Below are 22,750 nucleotides of genomic sequence, written 5' to 3'. Positions count from 1 at the left end.
CTAAGATCACGATCTCCGTCTCCTAACACCACCTGCATCAAACAACCTGCAACAACTCATCCTTCATTAGGATTAATAAAAGTAGTGTTGCATGAATCAAACATTTGTGTGTGTGTGTGTGTGTGTGTGTGTGGAGAGATAGAGAGAGAGAGAGAGAGAGATACCGGAGCTAGAGAGCAAAAGGATGACCAAGAAAGCCACCGGGAAAGAAGGGTTCTCCATGCCTTGGGTCTTATGGCTGCAAGAAACAAAATGTAGTTGATTGCTTTGCATTGCTAGAGAGCTCCCCCTTTTTTATAGATTGGGAGAGGGCACCAACAACCTCATTCATTACAATCATTAATGACATTGAAGGATTAAATTTTTGAGTTCTCAATGAATTACAACGTCATTCATTACCGCCATTAATTACCATATATTTTGTTTGGAACAAATTTTTATAGAATTGGATTAAAATTACCATATATATTCTAGTTCCATTTCTATAGAGTTTGAATTTTGAATTCTAGTGTCATAAGTAAAAAGCCGTTAAAAGATTAAAAAATTCTAAAAACTCAAAATGACTTTTTGAGTTAAAAATATGTATTTTTCTCTGTTATATGTATTTCTCGCATCACCCCGCATGGGCCAGACTCGGTCCGATAGACCGGCCCAATCACCCAAGGCCAAGAAGGCCCGGACGGCCTCGTCAAGGAAAGTCCAGCCTCCACCAAAAATTCAGAACTCGTAAAGCGAGCATATGGCGAGCTCCCGATAATCCCCCAACGAGCTCCAGGCAATCGACTAACGAGCTCCTGAAATATCCTCCAGATCGCTAGACCATCCAGGTCGCCGGCCTAAAACCTCCAGCTCGCATGAGTGGCAAAGCTGCTGAGAAGTCAGAGGTAGGGTCCGATCACTTTATCTGTAACAGCCCATGCCCCTCGTAATGAGGATCCCACTCCCGGTCTTGTGAATGCGATAAGAACTGTTTGTCCCCCATTATACAATCACTGTATTTTTATATGTTATCTGAATTGTAAAAGCCCCTCAGTATAAATAAGAGTCAAAGAGACCATGAGGGGCAGGGACAGGAGGAATAATCAGATACCACCACTCTGAGAGAATAATTAGACTGCGGTCGTGGACTAGGCATCGTTCTGGCCGAACCACATAAAGATTCTGGTGTACACGCTTCGAATTTTGGGGGGGTTTTCCTTTCTTCTCGGTATTTTTGGATTGACTCACCGCGGCCCAAAACGAATCACGGTCGGCCGAAATTGAACATCGACATTTTGGCGCTAGAGGAAGGGCACGCTCTGATCAATAGCCATGGCTAGAGGAAGGAATACTCGAAGTTCCGAGGCGGCGGTCGACCCACCTGAAAATCACCACGATCGACCACGAGACTTACCACCAAATGGAGGACCCGTTGCCCCGATAGTCGATACTCCTTTGCCGCCGCCCGCCGGAGACGCTCCCGGCATACCACCACGGGTCCCTGTCCAGCCTACTGTCCAAATCACTGGGACAGGGACGATCCGGGACTGGCAGCAGCGCCAGGAAGCATTGGAGAACACGGTAATGCAACTCGCCGACGCGATCAGAATTCTGGCCCAAGCTCAAGCACGGGCTGTCCACGATCCACCGGCGTCGCCTCGTAGGGTCCGCCAACCGCGGGAGGAGAGACCCACCCGTGGAAGAGGATATCGGGGATAACTATCCGTCCCCAATTCACCGCTCCCCAGTCCGAGAAAGAAGTAGGCGATCGCAAGCCCAGCAATCAGTAGGACCGGACTCAACTGTGGAAGAGCTGTATCAAAGGGTGCGACAGCTGGAAGAACAACAAGGAGTCCGCAGCCAGAATAATGGCCGTGGGGATAGGACGTCGTTCACCAGAGAGATTGAGCTTGAACCCCTGCCCCGGAGGTTTAAGGTCCCGAGCATGCCACAATATAATGGGGACAGCGACCCCTATGATTACCTGGATACGTACAACGTGCAAATGGATCTACAGACAACCAGCTCGCTGGCTAAATGTCGCGTCTTCCCAGCAATCTTAGGAGACATCCCCCGAGCTTGGTTCAGGAGCCTTCCGCCTCGTAGCATCAATAGCTGGGAAGAGTGCCAACAGAGGTTCCTTAACCAATACAGGGCTCTAAGGAGGCAGCTCGCGCCACCTTGCCACCTCGCCACCGTATTCCAGAAAGCAAACGAGCCACTGAGGGATTACATCACCAGGTTCAGGTGCGAGGTGAGCAACGTCGAGGATCCCTCGGATGAAAGTATCCTAACGGCAATCTCCGCCGGCCTCCGAAAAGACGGAAAGCTCTACGAGAGCATCTACCGAACCCCGGTCAAAGACCTGGGGGAATTCTATGAACGAGCTTCCAAGGAAATCCGATGGGAAGACGCCTTCGGGATGAAGAAACCCGTCGGGTCGAGAGAAGAAGCTGGGGGCTCCAACCAGAATAAGAGAAGGCACAACGGAGACGCCGGAAGAGAAGCTCAGGGGGAGCGCTCGAGCAATGAAGTGTTCAAGCGAGTTCAGAAGGCAGAGGGAGATGAGCGACCTCGTAGATCACAGCGCTTTGACAGCTACTGTGCCCTGTCAGACCCCCAAGAAAGGATCTTCGCCATCAAAAGGAACAAAGAGGAATTCGAGAAGCCCAACCCGTTAAGAACCCCAAATAAATTCCGAAACAAAGAAAAATTTTGCGCATACCACAACGAGGCGGGTCACAACACCTCGGAGTGCTGGGCCCTAAGGGACGCCATCGAAGATCTAATAAGAAGAGGTCGCTTGAAAGATTACGTGGTGCAGCTGACTAATCAACCAAGCCAGCCGCCGGTACAGCAGTAGCCCCCCACCGATGATGACCAATCACCGGCTGTACGAACCATCTACACGATCCATGGCGGGCCCCACCTCGTAGGATCCCTCACAAATCCCGTGACAAATACATACGAGAGGCCAACCATGTCTTGCTAACAAGATCGGGCGAACAGCCGATTCCCGCGAAGAGTCCTAGGGGTAACCCAATCCCAGAGAAGATGTTTTTCTCAGAAGAAGACGCTGGAGACGTCCATTAGCCGCACAATGACGCACTCGTTATACGAGCCTAGGTCGGCAACTCTGAAGTGCGAAGGATAATGGTGGACACGGGCAGTTTGGTAAATGTAATGTACAGAGCATGCTTCGATCAGATGGGTTTGGGACCGGAACAGTTGAACTCGTCCCCAGAGCCACTCTATGGGTTCACGGGGGACACAGTGATTCCCGTCGGTCGGATCAGCCTTCCCCTCACCATCGGGGATGCCAACCGCCAGGCCACTACTTTGGCAGAATTCCTAATAATTGACTGCCCCTCAGCATACAACGTCGTACTCGGAAGGCCGGCGATGAACGACCTGGATCTAGTCACTTCAACCAGGTCGCTTATAGTGAAATTCCCGACCCCCGACGGTGTAGCGTGTGTACGAGGCGAGCAGCACCTCGCAAGATGTTGCTATGAGGACGCCCTGAAAATAGGAGCAAAGGGAAAGAAGGTAAATATCATCGCAAAGGTCAGCCCGCGATCAACCGGCCAATGGGAGGCTAAACACGACCTGGATCCCCGCGAGGTCGACTGCGAAAAACTCACCGGTCCCATGGAAGAGCTCGAAGATATCTCAGTCGGCGAGGCAGACGAGGAAAGGCACCTCAAGCTAGGCAAAAGTCTAGCCCCCGAGGTAAAATCCCAACTTACAAATTTCCTTAAAGCTAACCTTGATGTATTCGCATGGAACCACGAAGATATGGTGGGAATTGCCCCAGAAGTCATGTCACACAGGCTCAACGTAGATCCAAGCTACAGGTCAGTGCGCCAGAAGAGGAGGCCAATGACTTCGGGGCGTTATGCCGCTCTTAAAGAAGAAGTGGACAAACTCTTGGCAAATAATTTCATCAAGGAAGCCCACTATCCGGTCTGGGTGGCCAACCCGGTCCTAGTAAAAAAGAAAAACGGGAAGTGGAGGACCTGCATCGACTTCACCGACCTGAACAAGGCCTGTCCTAAAGACAGTTTTCCTCTTCCCAGAATCGATCAGCTCGTGGATGCAACGGCTGGTCACCGCCTCCTCAGTTTCATGGATGCCTATTCAGGCTACAACCAAATCCCCATGAACCCCACGGACCAAGAGCACACCTCGTTCATAACCGACCGGGGGCTCTATTGTTACAAGGTCATGCCCTTTGGATTGAAGAATGCTGGCGCGACCTACCAGAGGCTGGTCAATACGATGTTCGAAACATTGATCGAAAAAACCATGGAAGTATACGTTGACGACATGCTGGTAAAATCCGAGCAAGTGACGGACCACGTTTCCGATCTAAGAGAAATGTTTGGAGTCCTCAGGAGATATCAGATGAAGCTCAACCCGCTCAAGTGCGCCTTCGGTGTAGCCTCTGGAAAATTTCTTGGGTTTATGGTAAACAACAGAGGCATTGAAGCCAACCCAAACAAAATTAAGGCTCTGCTCGACATGAGGTCGCCCGTAAGAAAGAAGGAGGTGCAAAGCCTCAATGGTCAGGTCGCAGCTCTGAGCCATTTCATTTCAAAGGCAACTGACAAGTGTGCCCCGTTCTTCGAGCTTATAAAAAAGGAGAAAGACTTTAGATGGACAGAAGAATGCGAGTTCGCATTCCAACAACTAAAGGAGTACATGGGACAGGCCCCATTGCTCGCCAAACCTAAGGAGGGAGAGAGGTTGACCTTGTACTTAGGAGTATCCCAACAGGCTCTCAGTGCGGCCCTCGTTCGGGGGGAAGAAGGGGTGCAGCACCCCATTTATTACGTCTCCAAAAACCTAATCGATGCAGAAACAAGGTACGCACCAATCGAAAAATTGGCTTACTGTCTAATAGTGGCATCAAGGAAGCTGCGACCCTATTTTCAAGCTCATGAGATCGAAGTCCTGACCAAATACCCATTGAAACAAATCCTCCAAAAACCAGATACCTCAGGCCGCTTACTAAAATGGTCTATTGAGCTCGCTCAGTTCGACATAAAGTACAAACCAAGGACGGCGATAAAGGGTCAAGCGTTGGCAGACTTCATTGCCGAGTTTACTAGGCCAATTGACGAGGAGTCGGAAAATCTGAAAGGACCGTCCTGGGAACTATACGTCGATGGATCATCGAACGAACAAGGAGCGGGAGCCGGGGTTATGCTAATAAGCCCCGAAGGTAAAAAAATACTCTGCGCCCTGAGGTTCGGTTTTTTGGCCACCAATAATGAATCCGAGTATGAAGCCTTATTAGCAGGACTCCGCCTGGCAAAGGAAATACGAGCTGAATTCTTAGAGATCTTCAGCGACTCTCAGCTAGTTATCAACCAGGTACGGGGAGAATACCAGGCCAGAGACACGAAGATGGCAGCATACTTACAGAAGGTACGCGAACTTTTAGCCACTTTCGAAAAATATGAAATGTATCAAATCCCCCGTTCCCACAACTCTCATGCGGACGCTCTGGCTCGCCTAGCAACTGCCCGGGACACAGGATTCTTGGGGGACATACCTGTCGATTTTTTGGCCACCCCGAGCACGGAACAACGAGATGAAACGCTATTGATCACGGCGCCACAAAACTCATGGATGACCCCCATCTTGGAGTATTTGCAAGACGGGAAACTACCGGAAGACAAGCTGGAAGCACGTCGCCTGCGAGCTCAAGCCGCCCGATATTGCATCTATGATGATAGACTATACAAGAGGGGGTTCTCAGCCCCGCTCCTGAGGTGCATTGACGGCACCGATTGTCAGGCTGTGCTAGAAGAAATTCATGCAGACCACTGCGGTAATCATGCAGGGGCACTCTCTCTAGCACAAAAGGCCCTCCGACAAGGGTTTTATTGGCCCACCGTGAAGCAAGATGCCATAGAGACGGTCAAGAAATGCGAGAAATGCCAAAGGTTCACCAAGGTTCCGCGAGCTCCGCCGGCTTACCTGCAGCAGATGAGCAGCCCTTAGCCCTTTGCCATTTGGGGCATGGATCTAATCGGGCCGCTCCCCACGGCTCGCGGAGGATGCAAGCATGCCATAGTGGCAGTTGACTACTTCACCAAATGGGCAGAGGCCAAAGAGCTCGCACAGATCACCAGTGCGAAGACACAAGCGTTTACATGGGATAACATAATCTGCAGATTCGGAGTGCCACAGCAAATAGTAACGGACAACGAAACCCAATTCACCAACGAGCAATTCATCCAATTCTGCGAGTCAATGGGGATTCAAAAGAGTTTCACCGCCATTGATCACCCCCAGGCCAATGGGCAGGTCGAAGCAGTCAACAAAATAATCAAGAAGACCCTGAAGACAAAGCTTGAAGCTAGAAAGGGGGCCTGGTGGATGAACTGCAAACAGTGCTATGGACCTATCGGACTGATAAGGGTCAATATTTCCTATATCCTAATGAATTATATCCCTATTTTGGCTTTATAATTATGCTTAAAATAAATAATTATTTGCATTATATATTATTACAGGATGAAGCAAGAAAGCTGTCTTCTACAATTAATTAGGGGCATAAATCGAGACGTTGGATTACCCATTATTGTTGCTCAAAATCATGGGCCAACTATGGAGTCTAGAGGATGTTTCATGTGCACTTGGCCCAACAATCAAATAGAATCCAACATAAGACAAGCCCAAGCCCAAGCTCAAGCCCAACACAAGGAAGGCCCAAGCCCAAGCCCAAGCTCAAGCCCAACACAAAGAAGGCCCAAAGCCCAAAAACATGAAAAGCCCAAGTCCCACAAATAGGATGACATCATCGCTTACATCATGGGATATGATGACATCATCGCTTACATCATGGGATAGGATGACATCATTGCTTACATCATGGGATAGGATGACATCATCGCTTACATCATGGGATAGGATGACATCATCGCTTACATCATGGGATAGGATGACATCATCGCTTACATCATGGGATAAGATGACATCATTGCTTACATCATGGTTAAAATGACATCATTGCTTACATCATCAATTAGATATTTTGTATTATTAAATTATATAATTAAGTGGTTTCCATTACATCTTTTAGCCTATAAATAGAGCACTTAGGTGCACTTGTAAGAGGGGATTATTCTTGAATGAAATTTTAGTTGTTTTAATTACTCTTGTTCTCTTTTATTTTCTCTTGCAAATCTTACTTCTTCTCTTTCTTATTTAAATTCTTATGTCATTTATTGTTACTTCATCATCCACCGCCTAAATGGTCGGTTAATTTCTGCCTTTAAATTCTTGCAATTTCAATTATTATCTTTCAATTATATACCGCCTATATGGTCGGTCAAAATAGTCTTTCAATTATTGTCTTTAAATTATATACCGCCTATATGGTCGGTTAAAAAAATAGTCTTTTAAATACTGTCTTTTAATTCCCGTCATTTAAATTCCTGCCAATTTATTTTAAAAATGGAAATGAGTAGCTAAATCTAATCTTGGGTTAAGGCGAGGACAGTGTCCAATGTTCTTGAATCTCAAGATAAGCCAAACCTCGATGAATGCAAGATTTATCTGAGTTAAACTCGAGTTGAGTGTATAAATGATTTTGTGAGTTTGGATTGGGTCATCATCCTAACTTAGAACTCTCATGCCATGTATGAAAGTTGCTAAAATTGGAGATGAGATATACCCAAGCTCAGACGATCAAATCATAGTCTCTAGTATAATAAAATTTACAGTGATATCTTAACCCAGAACCATCATATCATGTATGAGGGTTGCTTAGCTAAGAATCATTCGTATCTTGAATTATAACTACGAAACGATCCTCTGTTTATTTCAGATTAATATTGCTGTTTAAATTACTATAAGAGATTTATAAGGCATTGGTTCTGAACTCGCCTCAACCCAAGACCTTTTTAATATTCAAAAAAAAAAACCTTTTCACAATCAGGAAAACTTAGCTCTCTTTGGATAAATCAACCCGAATGAACCATTCTTTTGTTAAATAAACCTCCCAGTGAATCGACCCGGACTTGTCCGGAATTTATATTTGTGCTACAACTACACTCACACACTGGTGAGTTTAAACCTCCTCACCATTTCAACACTGAACATCCAAACTGATTAAGGCTATTTAAATTGTAGGGTGAGGAGTGCAGCCAAATTTTGGCGCCGTTGCCGGGGAGGTACAACAGAAGAAAAAAATTCACTCCACGGGTAACTTTGTTCTTAATAATTTTTTTTTTCTTAACTGTTTGCATATTATTCAAATTGTATGAGACTTAGATCTGGTAGAATCTTAAGCCATCAGTTAAACCATTCTATAGATTCTTTATCAGAGACTGAAATATCACTTTTACAATCCATAATGTCTCAACAAAATGAAAACCTATCTGCTCACGGGAGTGATCATGGAGAACATGATGTTGATGAGATTAAACCTCTCAGGGATTATTTGAACCCTCCAAGGCAAACCACTCCCTCTTGCATAATCCTACCAATAAACCATCATCGATTTGTCCTTAAACCAGGTACCATACAAATGCTCCCCACATTTCATGGTATGGATTCTGAAAATCCATATACACACATGAGGGATTTTGAAGAGGTATGTGGTACCTGTGGGGATCAAAATATTCATGAGGACACTGTTAGACTAAAACTCTTCCCGTTCTCACTCAAGGATAAAGCAAAAATGTGGTTAGGGACTCTAGAGCCCAGATCAATAGGAACTTGGAGGGAGATGCAAACAAAATTTCTAAAAAAATACTTCCCAGCTAATAGAACAGCATCACTCCAAAGGCAAATGATGAATTTCGTCTGTAAACCAAATGAAACATTTGCTCAAACTTGGGAACGTTTCAAGGACCTCTTGCATTCTTGCCCACACCATGCCTTTGAACAATGGCGGGTAGTTAGTTTCTTCTTTAATGCCTTAACTCCTAATTTGAAAATGCTGGTGTCCACCATGTGTAATGGTGACTTTTATGAAAAAACTCCTGAAGAGGCTGTTGCATACTTTGACCATGTAGCTGAAAACTCTAGAAATTGGGAAGTTGGGCCATTAACCATGGGAGATTTGAGAGACCAATACAATCCACAACCAAAGGGAAAACTCCAATTAAATGAAACTGATGACATCAGTGCTAGATTAGCTCTGTTGACAAAGAAAATGGAAGAATTGGAGATGAAAAAAATGAAGGCTATCAATGAGGTAGAGGTGCATTGTGTAGTGTGTGAAGCCAATAGCCATAGAACAGAGGAGTGTCCAACTCTCCCTGCTTTCAAAGAAGTGTTGTATGGCCAAACTTCAAACTCACAACCAAGGCAAACAGAGGGTAGGATATACCAAAACCAAAACCAGGGTGGAAATTATCAAGGGTACAACCCAAACTCAAACACCTACCATCCAAATTCTAGGAACCACCCAAATTTCTCTTGGAGAAATGATTCAGCACCTCAGCCACACCAACCATTTCCCTCACAACCACAGCCACAACCTCAGCCACAGCTCTACCAACCTAACCAAGGACCATCTGGCTCATATCAGCCACCGCATAAGAGATCCCTAGAGGATACTCTACAACAATTTATGCAAGGGCAGATGGGGAACAATGCTCAGGTAGCAAAATTCCAAGAGCAAACAAATAGGGCAATTGAGGACATGAGGAGTCAGCTAACCAAGCTAACTCAAACTTTGACTGTGAGAGAACCTGGGAAATTCCCTTCTCAACCAAATCCCAACCCCATGAGGCAAACAAATCAAGTGGAATCATCAAATAGTGGGAACTATAATCATGAGCAGGTGCAAGCAGTCACTGTCCTTAGGAATGGAAAAATAATTGACAAACCAGATGACCCTAGGACAAACCAACCTAATGCACAAGAAGAAGAACAAAATGAAAATATAAAAAATGACAATGCTCCAGCTTTGGAGGAAAAACTTGAAAACAAAAAAAAGGAAGATAAAGAAAAAAATAAGGTGGAAGAATTCAAGAGCAACCCTGCACCACCATTCCCTCAAAGACTTACTCAAACAAAGAGGGAAAAAACAAAATGCTGATATTTATGAAGTGTTCAAGCAGGTGAGGATTAACATTCCTCTACTTGATGCAATCAAACAGACACCATCTTATGCAAAATTCTTAAAAGACTTGTGTACTGTTAAAAGAAAGATCAACATCAAGGAGAAAGCATTCTTAACCGAACAGGTGAGTTCCATCCTGCAACTTAAAACACCTCCTAAGTACAAAGACCCTGGTAGCCCAACCATTTCTTGCATAATTGGAAGCCAGAGGGTGGACCAAGCACTCTTAGATCTAGGAGCAAGTGTCAATTTGCTTCCTTATAGTGTATATCAGCAACTGGGCTTAGGAGAACTCAAGCCAACAAGAGTTACCCTACAGCTTGCTGATAGGTCAATCAAAGTCCCTAGGGGGATAGTGGAGGATGTATTAGTGCAGGTGGACAAATTTTACTTCCCTGTTGATTTTATAGTCTTGGACACACAACCCCATCAAGGCCCTCAACCCCCTGTTCCAGTCATTCTTGGTAGACCATTCCTAGCAACTTCAAATGCCATAATTAATTGTAGGAATGGAATACTTAAGTTATCATTTGGAAACATGACTGTAGAGATGAATATCTTTAGAGTTTCCAAACAACACATAGCTGAGAATGAGGTGGAGGAAGTAGATTTGGTTCAAACATTAGCTGAGGACTATTTTGCAAAAGAATTTTTGAACAAATCTATGGAAGAAGATCAAGAAGAGAGAAAGTTAAAAGAATTAGAGAACACTAGGGAGGAAGAAGCAATGCCTGTGGCTCAATGGATTCCCAAATCAGAACCATTGGGTTCTCTGAACAATGAGGAGTCACAATCTGATAATACCTCACCCACACCTGAAATGAAACCTTTGCCAAGTGAGTTAAAATATGCATTTCTAGGTGATGAGAACACACTCCCCGTAGTCATCTCTTCAAGTTTGACATCCCAACAGGAAATTCAGCTGATAAACATTCTGAGAGCTCATAAAAAAGCCTTAGGTTGGACCATCTCAGACTTGCATGGAATTAGTCCTTTGACTTGCACTCATAGGATATTTCTAGAGGAGGATGCTAAACCTGTTAGGCAAATGCAGAGGAGACTCAATCCTAACATGAAAGAGGTGGTTAGGAAAGAAGTGCTAAAGTTGCTGGATGCGGGTATTATATACCCCATCTCTGATTCAAAGTGGGTCAGCCCCACTCAAGTGGTCCCAAAAAGGTCTGGAGTCACAGTGGTGAGAAATGAAAAGAATGAGTTGATCCCTACTCGCATCCAAACCGGATGGAGAGTGTGCATTGATTACAGAAAACTCAATGCAATGACTAGAAAAGACCATTTTCCATTGCCGTTCTTGGACCAAGTCCTTGAAAGAATAGCTGGACAAGCATTCTATTGTTTCCTTGATGGTTATTCAGGATATAACCAGATTGACATTGCCCTAGAGGACCAGGAAAAGACCACTTTCACATGTCCATTTGGGACATTTGCCTATAGACGTATGCCTTTTGGACTATGCAATGCCCCTGCCACCTTCCAAAGGTGTGTGATGAGTATTTTTAGTGAGATGACAGAACACATTGTGGAGGTTTTTATGGATGATTTCTCTGTCTATGGAGCTAGTTTTGAGGCATGTTTAGAGAATTTAGAGAGAGTTCTAGCTCGTTGTGAAGAAACCCACCTTGTGCTTAACTGGGAAAAATGTCATTTCATGGTCAAACAAGGTATAGACCTAGGGCATATTGTCTCTGCTAAGGGAATGGAGGTGGACAAAGCCAAAGTTGAAGCCATCCAAAAATTACCAGTCCCTAAGAGTGTTAAGGACATCAGGTCTTTCCTTGGGCATGCTGGGTTCTATAGGAGATTCATAGCATCTTTTAGCAGCATAGCCCGGCCTCTGTGTAATTTGCTCTCCCAAGATGTTCCATTTGAGTGGACATCATCTTGTCAAACCTCTTTTGAGAGGTTAAGAAATGCTCTCATCTCAGCCCCCATTATTCAACCACCAGATTGGTCATTGCCCTTTGAACTCATGTGTGATGCAAGTGATTATGCTGTAGGAGCAGTCCTAGGGCAAAGAAAAGATAAAAAACCTTATGTCATCTACTATGCCAGTAAAACCCTCAATGAAGCGCAAAAGAATTACACAACAACTGAGAAGGAATTATTGGCAGTAGTGTTTGCATTAGAGAAGTTCAGATCATATCTGGTGGGGTCATTGGTCATTGTTTTCACTGACCATGCTGCTTTGAAATACTTGCTCACCAAACAAGACGCCAAACCGCGTCTTATTAGGTGGATTTTGTTACTCCAAGAATTCAACATAGAAATCAAAGATAAAAAGGGAGTAGAAAATGTGGTGGCAGACCATTTGTTTAGACTTCCATGCCAAGACCTTAATCTAGACAAGGAACCAATCAGGGACACCTTTCCAGATGAACAACTCTTCCTTATCAATGATACCTCAACCTCTGTTACACCATGGTATGCAGATCTGGCCAACTATCTAGCCACCGGTCTAATTCCAAATCATTGGACCAAGCTAGATAAACAAAAATTCTTTAGGAAGGTTAGGACTTATTTTTGGGATGACCCTTACTTATTTAAGTATTGTGCTGACCAAATTTTAAGAAGGTGCATCCCCGAGCATGAGCAACAGAGTGTTTTGAATTTTTGTCATACTCTTGCTTGTGGAGGTCATTTCTCCACAAGAAAAACATTGGCCAAGATCTTACAAAGTGGATTCTTTTGGCCTACCATGTTTAGAGATGTGCATCAGTTCTGTAGTTCATGTGATAGATGCCAAAGGCTAGGAAGCCTAACCAAGAGGAATATGATGCCCTTGCAACCCATTCAGGTGTTAGAAATTTTTGATTGTTGGGGAATAGACTTCATGGGACCATTTGTTAATTCAGGTGGACACGAGTACATCTTGTTAGCTGTTGACTATGTGTCCAAGTGGGTAGAAGCAATCCCAACAAGAACAAACGATCATCGGGTTGTAATGAAGTTTTTGAAAGAAAATATTTTTAGTAGGTTTGGAATGCCTAGGGCCATCATAAGTGATGGAGGTTCTCATTTCTGCAACAAACCAGTGGCTGAATTAATGAGAAAATATGGAGTAGTCCACAAGGTTGCAACCCCATATCACCCTCAAACCAATGGCCAAGCTGAATTGGCCAATAGGGAGATAAAAAGGATTTTAGAGAAAACAGTCAATTCTAATCGCAAGGATTGGTCCTTGAGGTTGATTGATGCACTTTGGGCCTATAGAACTGCTTACAAGACCATTCTAGGCATGTCTCCCTACAGGTTGGTATATGGCAAGCCATGTCATTTACCAGTTGAAATAGAGCACAAAGCCTACTGGGCCATTAGGAAGATTAATGAGGAATCAACAGAAGTGAGCCTTAATAGGAAATTACAACTTAATGAACTTGAAGAACTTAGGGATGAGGCATTTGAAAATGCCAAATTGTCTAAGTTGCATATGAAAAAGTTGCATGACCAACACATCAACAGAAAAAAATTTCATGTTGGTCAGCAGGTGCTTCTCTACAACTCAAGGCTTCATTTGTTCCCAGGGAAGTTGAGATCAAAATGGACAGGACCCTATACAATCAAGACCATATCAGAATATGGGGCAATAGAAATTGAAATCAAAGAGTCTGGACAATGTTTTAAAGTGAATGGTCAAAGGCTGAAACCATATCTAGGCATAGCTGAGAAAGAACTTGTTGAAGGAAATGAAGAAATGGTGGAGTTGGGTGATCCACCATCAATGGTTGAGTGACCTTTAGGAACACATTCGTTTGGGAATCTGACGTTAAAAGACCACATTTCCATTTAGGTTAAATGGATGTTTCTAGATTTGAAAAAAAAAAAAAAAAAAAGTATATAAAAATTTGTTTCTTTTCTGCATTACTTAAATAGTGTTTCTCTGTGTGCAATCTAAATAAAAATTTTTGCATACGAGTTCATGCATTGAAGATCGCCAGGTATGCCTATCCTCTATCCTTTTATTGCCGATTGAGGACAATGCGCAATTCAAGTTGGGGGGTAAGGTGTACTTAGGAATTTATTGGTGTTTGAATTTAATCTATTGTGCAAGTAATTTTGTTTGACTCGATAATAATGCTTTGTGTGGTATATATGATTTTATTAAGCACCTAAAAAAAAAAATTTTAACTAACCCCAAAAATTAAAAAAATAAATAAATAAATAAAAATAAAAACTAAAAAAATATATATATATTTCAAAAAAAAAAACCAAAAAAAACAAAAAAAAAAAGAAAAAAAAAATATATATATATATATATAATAAAAAAAATTTGAATTGAGAGAGACAAAATTGGCGCTGGTGGCGGCCATTTTCTTGGGCAGTGCAATCACACTGTCCTATAAAGGAAGAGGCGCACTGCCAAATGTTGAAAAATGAGGCACCGAGCATTGAAAAAAATAGACGCGCCTGACCCTACAATTATGGCGTGCCTCGAGCCAAGTATAGAATAGTGACACCCATTGCTCTATAAGAGACTCCATATCTGTATGAGCCAAACCACACTTCTGCAAGCAAGCTCAGTTTCCTCTCCTTCGTGTTGTTCTTCGATCAGGTATTTTCGTTCATTTTGTAAGATTTATAGTTTCTACTTTTCTCTTATTATAGTTGTCTTTTGATTTAAAAAAAAAAAAATGGATCTTCAACTATCAAAAATCCGCAAGTACTATCCATCTCTCCCAATGAATGATTTGAAACAAATTTATATTGGTAGGTGTGAAAGACTTAGGATATTGATGCGTAATAACATCCCTGAAGATATTCGTTGGCTGATCGAAGCAAAAGTTCGATTAGCTGGCGAAACTTCACCTAGTTTTAAGCACTTCCCGGGCTTAGGGAAGAGTAGTTTTGCAAAGAAACGAAGAGCTAAAAGAGTGAATGGTTGTCACAAGTGTGCTCATTGGACCTGTAACACTCGATGCAAATCTGTGGGGTTTACGTCCGTAAATCGAGAAGATAAAATTAGTTTCATAAAGGATGGACTGAGTAAGGAGTCATTGGATGATATCCGATTGACTCTTGAGACGCATCCATGTGGAATAGTGCAAAGAGAACTTCTTGCTTTATGGACCCAGTTCATAAGTGACCACCAACGCTATAGTCTTGGGAATCTGACTAAAAACGACCCTGTTTGCCAATCTATAAGAAAATTGGATGGGAAGCTTATCCTCGCTTCATAGAAAGTGTTTAAGCCGTTTCTGGACGTAAAACCAGAGGAAGATGTGAGCCGCAATCACAACTACTTGTACATACGCATGATTTTTGTTTGTATTTATTTCTTGTTGAATTGTTGTATAGCTACTTTTGATCGCCAAACCTCTTTCCAGGGCATACAAAAGAAACAAACATGGAAGGCCAGTTAGTTCGTCGAATCAAAACCATATGTGTACTTTGTGGCTCTCAACTTGGGAGTGATATTTGTTACGCACTTGCAGCAAGCGAACTAGGCCAAAAATTAGGAGAGAAAAAGATTAATTTGGTATATGGAGGGGGAAATCGTGGGTTGAATGGTTATGTTTCACAAGCTGCACTTTTTGGAAAATCATATGTGATAGGTGTAATGCCAATCCCTTTGGCTGAACCACGTATTTCTGGGATTACACGCGGTCAACTTGTAGAAACGACTTCTATGTCTGAGCGCATGGCTTGTAAGATTTATCAGTCAGACGCTTTCATCGCTTTACCAGGAGGTTTTGGTACACTTGAAGAAATCTTCTGTATAATCTCTTGGGCCAAGAGCAATCTGCATACCAAACCCATTGGACTTTTAAATGTTAACCATTTTTTCGATGGGTTGCTCTCTTTTATTGATCAGGCTGTGGACCAACAGTTCATTTCTCCTTCAGCAAGAAAGATTCTTATTTCTGCATCCACCGTCGAGGAGCTGCTAGAGAAATTACATACTTATGTTCCACAACACGATCCTTATGAGCCTCGGATAGATTGGTCTAAGGCAATCAAAAACAAGCGGCAAAAAGGTTCGATTAATTTAGAATTATCCCTGTAAGGCAAGTCTATGATAAGATGGCTGAGTAAGGAGTACTTTTTGTACTCTTGAGACGCATCTCCTATGACTTGTACAAAATTTCTTTTCTTGTGTTCTTAAAAATAAAAAAAAAATAAAAAAACTGTGGAATGTTGTTAGGCGAGTCTATGATAAGATGGCTGAGTAAGGAGTACTTTGTACTCTTGAGACGCATTCTGTTTATCTTATGACTTGTATGAAATTTTTATTTTGGTGTGAAAATATAAAAATATATATATATGGTATGCTCATTTGTTTGTTTGAGTTTTAGCAGTTCACAGTAAATCTATGGATTTATGGAGTTACAGGTATTCCTAACAACCCTATTTTATTACTGCAATTCAAGTTGGGGGGAGTAAGGTATATTTATGAATTATCTGGTCTATGTTTAACTGTGAATTTGCAATTGCATGCTTGTAGTTTTGTGTGAATTAAAAAAAAAAAAAAATGTGTGTGCTTTAAATAATGCTATCCCTAAAGCTTTGGAATTGTACACTGATAGCCAGTTGAATTTGCAATATGAATCATGAATGCATTAATTTCTTATTTGAAAACGTATATGTATGGAATTAGAATAGATGATTTGCATGCATCGGGTGTTCAATAATTAGAAATTGGTTTATCTGTCATAAAGTCAAAGGCAATGGTAATTAGCTGATTAGCACACTGCATGATCCCTCAACAGAAGTAGAGACTATTACCCGAGTGAGTGTTTGAGCCTGATAATCGTTACTTCTGAGTGAAATAACACTTACTCTAAATATGCTTTATTGTTTATCTCATCTTTTCAATAGCTTCAAAGCATCAATTAGCTTTGAATGTCTAGTATGATAGCGGATGAATTTGGCTGGTTTCAAACTCTGAATTAGTTGACTGAGTAACATTGTTTTATAGAAGTATGATAGGGAGAGCAATTTCTTTCAATTTGGGCCTATTAACCTTTTTCTTTCTTTACATTAACCTCCATTACTAGCCCATTTGAGCTGTTCTTAGCACAATTTCTTTCCTTACCTTCGTCTAAACCTGTAACCATATGAAGTTTGTCCAACCTGGTGTGTTTCTAGGAATCAGTCTATCTCGGTACTTTCATATTAAAAAGAAACAAAAAAAAAAAAAAAAAGAAAGAAAAGGAAAAAAAGAAAAAAAGAAAAAATGGAAGTTCTCTTAGCTTTTCAGCACGAGTGTTTCAAAATAAATGCTGAAGAAAACAATACGTCCAATTTGATATTAGTGTCAAAAAAAAAAAAAAAGAGAAAAAAAAAAAAAATCCCGACACACCATTTGCACACTTTACCCTTTTCTTTGACAACCCGTATTAACCTCATAGCCCCATTACAACCTAGTTTGGTCTCTCTTGATGCTATAAATCATGTGATCTCAAGATTCGAGTTCGGAGTAGGGAATTCTGTTTAAATTCAGAAGTTATTTATCTATGGCATTATTCCAGTCATGAAGCTATGTTAATTTCCCTGTTCTTTCATGAAAATACGTTCTTTGTATTTGGGATGACACCGAGTTTGAACTTGTTATACATTTACTCTTATAACGGTGCACCCCCTTGTGTGTACACCTGAGGAATCGTTTTATTAGAGGGAAAATCCATAGTAAGGTTTAAAGTCAAAACTTCGAGGGAGTAAATCTGTGTATTGATCATCCTGATTGCCATTCCTAAGATTGTATGACCTTTAACCATAAATCTAATTTTGAATGTTCGACTTATTTTGAATGTTCTACTCTACGCATTTTGGTTTCGAATTTGAAATGTTTATATTCATGCAAGTATTGCGATTAGATCATGGCTGGTGTATAATCTAATTGCTAAGGGACTAGCAATATTCAAGTTGGGGGGTGTGATAAGGGTCAATATTTCCTATATCCTAATGAATTATATCCCTATTTTGGCTTTATAATTATGCTTAAAATAAATAATTATTTGCATTATATATTATTACAGGATGAAGCAAGAAAGCTGTCTTCTACAATTAATTAGGGGCATAAATCGAGACGTTGGATTACCCATTATTGTTGCTCAAAATCATGGGCCAACTATGGAGTCTAGAGGATGTTTCATGTGCACTTGGCCCAACAATCAAATAGAATCCAACATAAGACAAGCCCAAGCCCAAGCTCAAGCCCAACACAAGGAAGGCCCAAGCCCAAGCCCAAGCTCAAGCCCAACACAAAGAAGGCCCAAAGCCCAAAAACATGAAAAGCCCAAGTCCCACAAATAGGATGACATCATCGCTTACATCATGGGATATGATGACATCATCGCTTACATCATGGGATAGGATGACATCATTGCTTACATCATGGGATATGATGACATCATCGCTTACATCATGGGATAGGATGACATCATCGCTTACATCATGGGATAGGATGACATCATCGCTTACATCATGGGATAAGATGACATCATTGCTTACATCATGGTTAAAATGACATCATTGCTTACATCATCAATTAGATATTTTGTATTATTAAATTATATAATTAAGTGGTTTCCATTACATCTTTTAGCCTATAAATAGAGCACTTAGGTGCACTTGTAAGAGGGGATTATTCTTGAATGAAATTTTAGTTGTTTTAATTACTCTTGTTCTCTTTTATTTTCTCTTGCAAATCTTACTTCTTCTCTTTCTTATTTAAATTCTTATGTCATTTATTGTTACTTCATCATCCACCGCCTAAATGGTCGGTTAATTTCTGCCTTTAAATTCTTGCAATTTCAATTATTATCTTTCAATTATATACCGCCTATATGGTCGGTCAAAATAGTCTTTCAATTATTGTCTTTAAATTATATACCGCCTATATGGTCGGTTAAAAAAATAGTCTTTTAAACACTGTCTTTTAATTCCCGTCATTTAAATTCCTGCCAATTTATTTTAAAAATGGAAATGAGTAGCTAAATCTAATCTTGGGTTAAGGCGAGGACAGTGTCCAATGTTCTTAAATCTCAAGATAAGCCAAACCTCGATGAATGCAAGATTTATCTGAGTTAAACTCGAGTTGAGTGTATAAATGATTTTGTGAGTTTGGATTGGGTCATCATCCTAACTTAGAACTCTCATGCCATGTATGAAAGTTGCTAAAATTGGAGATGAGATATACCCAAGCTCAGACGATCAAATCATAGTCTCTAGTATAATAAAATTTACAGTGATATCTTAACCCAGAACCATCATATCATGTATGAGGGTTGCTTAGCTAAGAATCATTCGTATCTTGAATTATAACTACGAAACGATCCTCTGTTTATTTCAGATTAATATTGCTGTTTAAATTACTATAAGAGATTTATAAGGCATTGGTTCTGAACTCGCCTCAACCCAAGACCTTTTTAATATTCAAAAAAAAAAACCTTTTCACAATCAGGAAAACTTAGCTCTCTTTGGATAAATCAACCCGAATGAACCATTCTTTTGTTAAATAAACCTCCCAGTGAATCGACCCGGACTTGTCCGGAATTTATATTTGTGCTACAACTACACTCACACACTGGTGAGTTTAAACCTCCTCACCATTTCAACACTGAACATCCAAACTGATTAAGGCTATTTAAATTGTAGGGTGAGGAGTGCAGCCACGGACAACAGCCCGAAGCAGCACTAGAGAAACCCCATTCTCAATGGCGTATGGGTCGGAGGCTATGATCCCCGCTGAGAATAAAGTGACCAGCCACCGAAGGGCCACCTTTAGCTTAGATCGCAATAACGAGCTACTGGCGGCTAATCTGGACCTGCTCGAGGAATCAAGAGATGTAGCTCGCGTGAGGATCGCCATTTATCAACAAAGGGTGGCACGATACTATAACAGGAAGGTCTGAATCCGACGTTACAACGTCGAAGATCCGGTACTACGCCTGGTACTCCCAGGAGCACGGGCGGCAAGCGATGGCACCTTAGGTCCTAACTGGGAAGGTCCATTTATCATCAAAGAAAATTTAAATAACGGAGCATATCATCTGGCAAACATGGACGGTCTCCCTCTCCCACGAGCTTGGAACGCAGAACACCTTTGTCCTTACTTCAGATAAATGTAATCGTTCTTGCCTATGCTCCGTCTTTTTCATTACGAATGACTTTCATGATTCTGGTTAGAATTTATGAACTTTCATTGCACTTTATTTTTATTGGTATTCGATTGAATGCCCTCGTAACGAGGGGTCGAGAAGCCATGGTTTGCGAGCTGAGGCCTAAGTAACCTAGCCACGGAGCTACGATCAACGGCTTAACCGAGCATTCACCTTGGTCCCTCCCTCAGGTCTTGGTTTGCGAGCTGAGAACCAATCATCTTGACTTTATGTCATGGTTTAGAACCTACTAAGCAACCACTTCCACAAGTAACCCCGAGCTTGGGTTCGCTAGCCGAGGTCCTTTTATCTTGGCTTAAAGCCATGGTCTGCAACCTACCTGGGTGTTCTCTCTTAGTTCAAATAAAACTTGTAGAAGCCACTGGGTGTTAGCTGAGGCCGTAACGAGACCTACCTAGACACATATCCTGGCCGTACAAGTCAACGAGATAACAAGCCATGGTGTGTTAGCTGGGGTCACTCTATGACCCGCCTGAACATATAACTTGGTGGTACAGGTTGCGCTTTCACTAGCTGGGGTCCTCCTATCTTGGCTTAAAGCCATGGTCTGCGACCTACCTAAGTGTTCGCTCCTAATTTATTGAAAACTTATTAAAAGCCTCAACATGCCAGCCGAAGCCATGGCATAATCTCATATCCTAGCAAATTTTGTGTATTGGACCCTATCAGCTAAGGTCCGTCTTAACTTGGCTAAATAAGACTATTTGCAACCTACCAGGCAGACGCCCTATAATGAGCTTCTCAGCCACTACATGTTAGACGAGATCGCAAGGCCATCCGACTTTACATATATCTCGGCAAGGCTCTCGTTATTTCGTCAAAATATGCTGAACGGGGTTTCCTGAAAATCGCCTAAGTATGAGTGTTCGCGCTGATTATTACAACTATCATCAACGAGCTAGTTAAAGAGCGTTAGTCTACGAGCTGATAAAACTCCGGATCTACCTAGACTTATGTTCGAACAGTTCGTTATCAAGTTACATACTCAAAAGTTCCTTATCAGTGAATCTTTCAAAAATACGGGAGTCTTGTTGAAATGATTTTCAAGTTATACCATGAAGAAGTTACTTTCAAGTCACCTCATCGAAATTGGTTCAAGAATCGTTATGCCAAAACCTCGTCAGAATTAACTTGAGTTCGCGAAGAAATCTGAGGCAACGTGCATAAAATGCCATTTTTTTTATTAGATGAAGCTCACGTTACAAAATATATATATATATATACATGTGGGAATCCTAGCTAAGAGGGGCGGTTGGTTCTACAGGATCAACCTCGACAGGGCGAGCTTCAGTAGATAGGGTCGGCTGGAGATCGACCTCAACAGCCCTGGCTGGACAAACCTCGGCAACCTCCACAGGAGGCTCCTTGGCAGTCTCACCAGATTGAGCCGCGGCGACCCCAAATAGCTCGGCCTCGACCTGAGGAGCTTGCGTTGCGACCAAAAATGAGTCAAGGGGACTGGCATCGTCAGCATCCTCCGCGGCCTCGGCAGCATACCGAGCCACCTCCTCGACAGCCTGCGCACCAAAGAAGGAGAAATCCATCTCAGGATGGTTCACCCAAAGGGTGTACAGAAATGACGAGCAGGTGTCGGATCTGGTCTCCCTACGCGCAGCGTCCATCCGCTCTCCGACCTCCGCCCTTATGTCGTCAATGGTCCTCTTGGCAAGCTCCTCGCATCGGACAGCACGATCATCCGCCCGTGTCCGCTCATCCTTTGCCGCCCTAAGCTCCGCCTCGGTAGATTTGAGTCGCTCCTCAGCCCTCCGCAACTCCTCCTTCGCTCTATTTAGCTCGTTGGTGAGCCCGGAGTTGGCCTTCTCCCACATGTTCTTCGACCTGCGAAGCTCCTCGTCGAGATCTTTATTCTTCTGGACCTCCATCCTCAGACGCGTCAAGCAACCCTCCACCTCCTTTTGAGTGGCAAGGAGCTCGACCTGGAGATCTTTCTTCTCATCCGAGAGCTTCGTTATTTCGGCCTTTTGAGCGTTCTTCTCGTCCTCAAGCTTCGCTATTTCGGCCTGACGGGACATTCTCACCGACTGAAGCTGCTCCTCAAAATCTTTGTACTGAGCTCGGAGCTTCACGACAGCAAGAGAAGTCTGCGAAAGAAGAAATGTTAGCTCATTAAAGAGTAGGATAAGGAACCAAGGTACGAAGAATTCCCACTTACCACCAGGCTGTGACGGGCCACAAAATCACAAAGGGGGATTCCCTTTAACTTCGGGTCGTCGAGGGGCTTCGAGTTCGGATCCAGGAAGTCGGGCACGGAATCCAGGAGGGGACCAACAAAGACCCCTCTTGGCAGGGCCTCCAGGGCCAGCTCCTTCTCACAGACCCTGACCCGTTTGGCCCTGATATCCTCCCCCTGTTGCAGCTGGTCCGACCTCCGTTTTGAGCTGGCGGCAGGAGCGTCTCGAACCTCCACTGCGACCTCCTTCCCACGGGTTCCACTCGAACAGTGGTCTCGGGAGGCAGGGGGCCGATGCCCCAGCTGCAGATGAGCTTGCTTTGGCTGTTGGGGCTGACGGGGCAGAGTTCT

At 42.7% G+C, this 22,750-nt stretch overlaps 1 pseudogene; it reads right to left on the bottom strand.

Annotated features, from left to right (window-relative positions):
* Window positions 1-8,780: 8,780 nt before the first annotated feature.
* Window positions 8,781-8,880, bottom strand: LOC127812345 (small nucleolar RNA R71; annotated as a pseudogene).
* Window positions 8,881-22,750: the final 13,870 nt, after the last annotated feature.

Source organism: Diospyros lotus, chromosome 10 (assembly GCF_014633365.1).
Source record: "Diospyros lotus cultivar Yz01 chromosome 10, ASM1463336v1, whole genome shotgun sequence".
NCBI classification, from domain to species: domain Eukaryota; kingdom Viridiplantae; phylum Streptophyta; class Magnoliopsida; order Ericales; family Ebenaceae; genus Diospyros; species Diospyros lotus.
The sequence above is the reverse complement of the archived record's forward strand: the minus strand, read 5'-3'. Positions and strand labels throughout refer to the sequence as shown.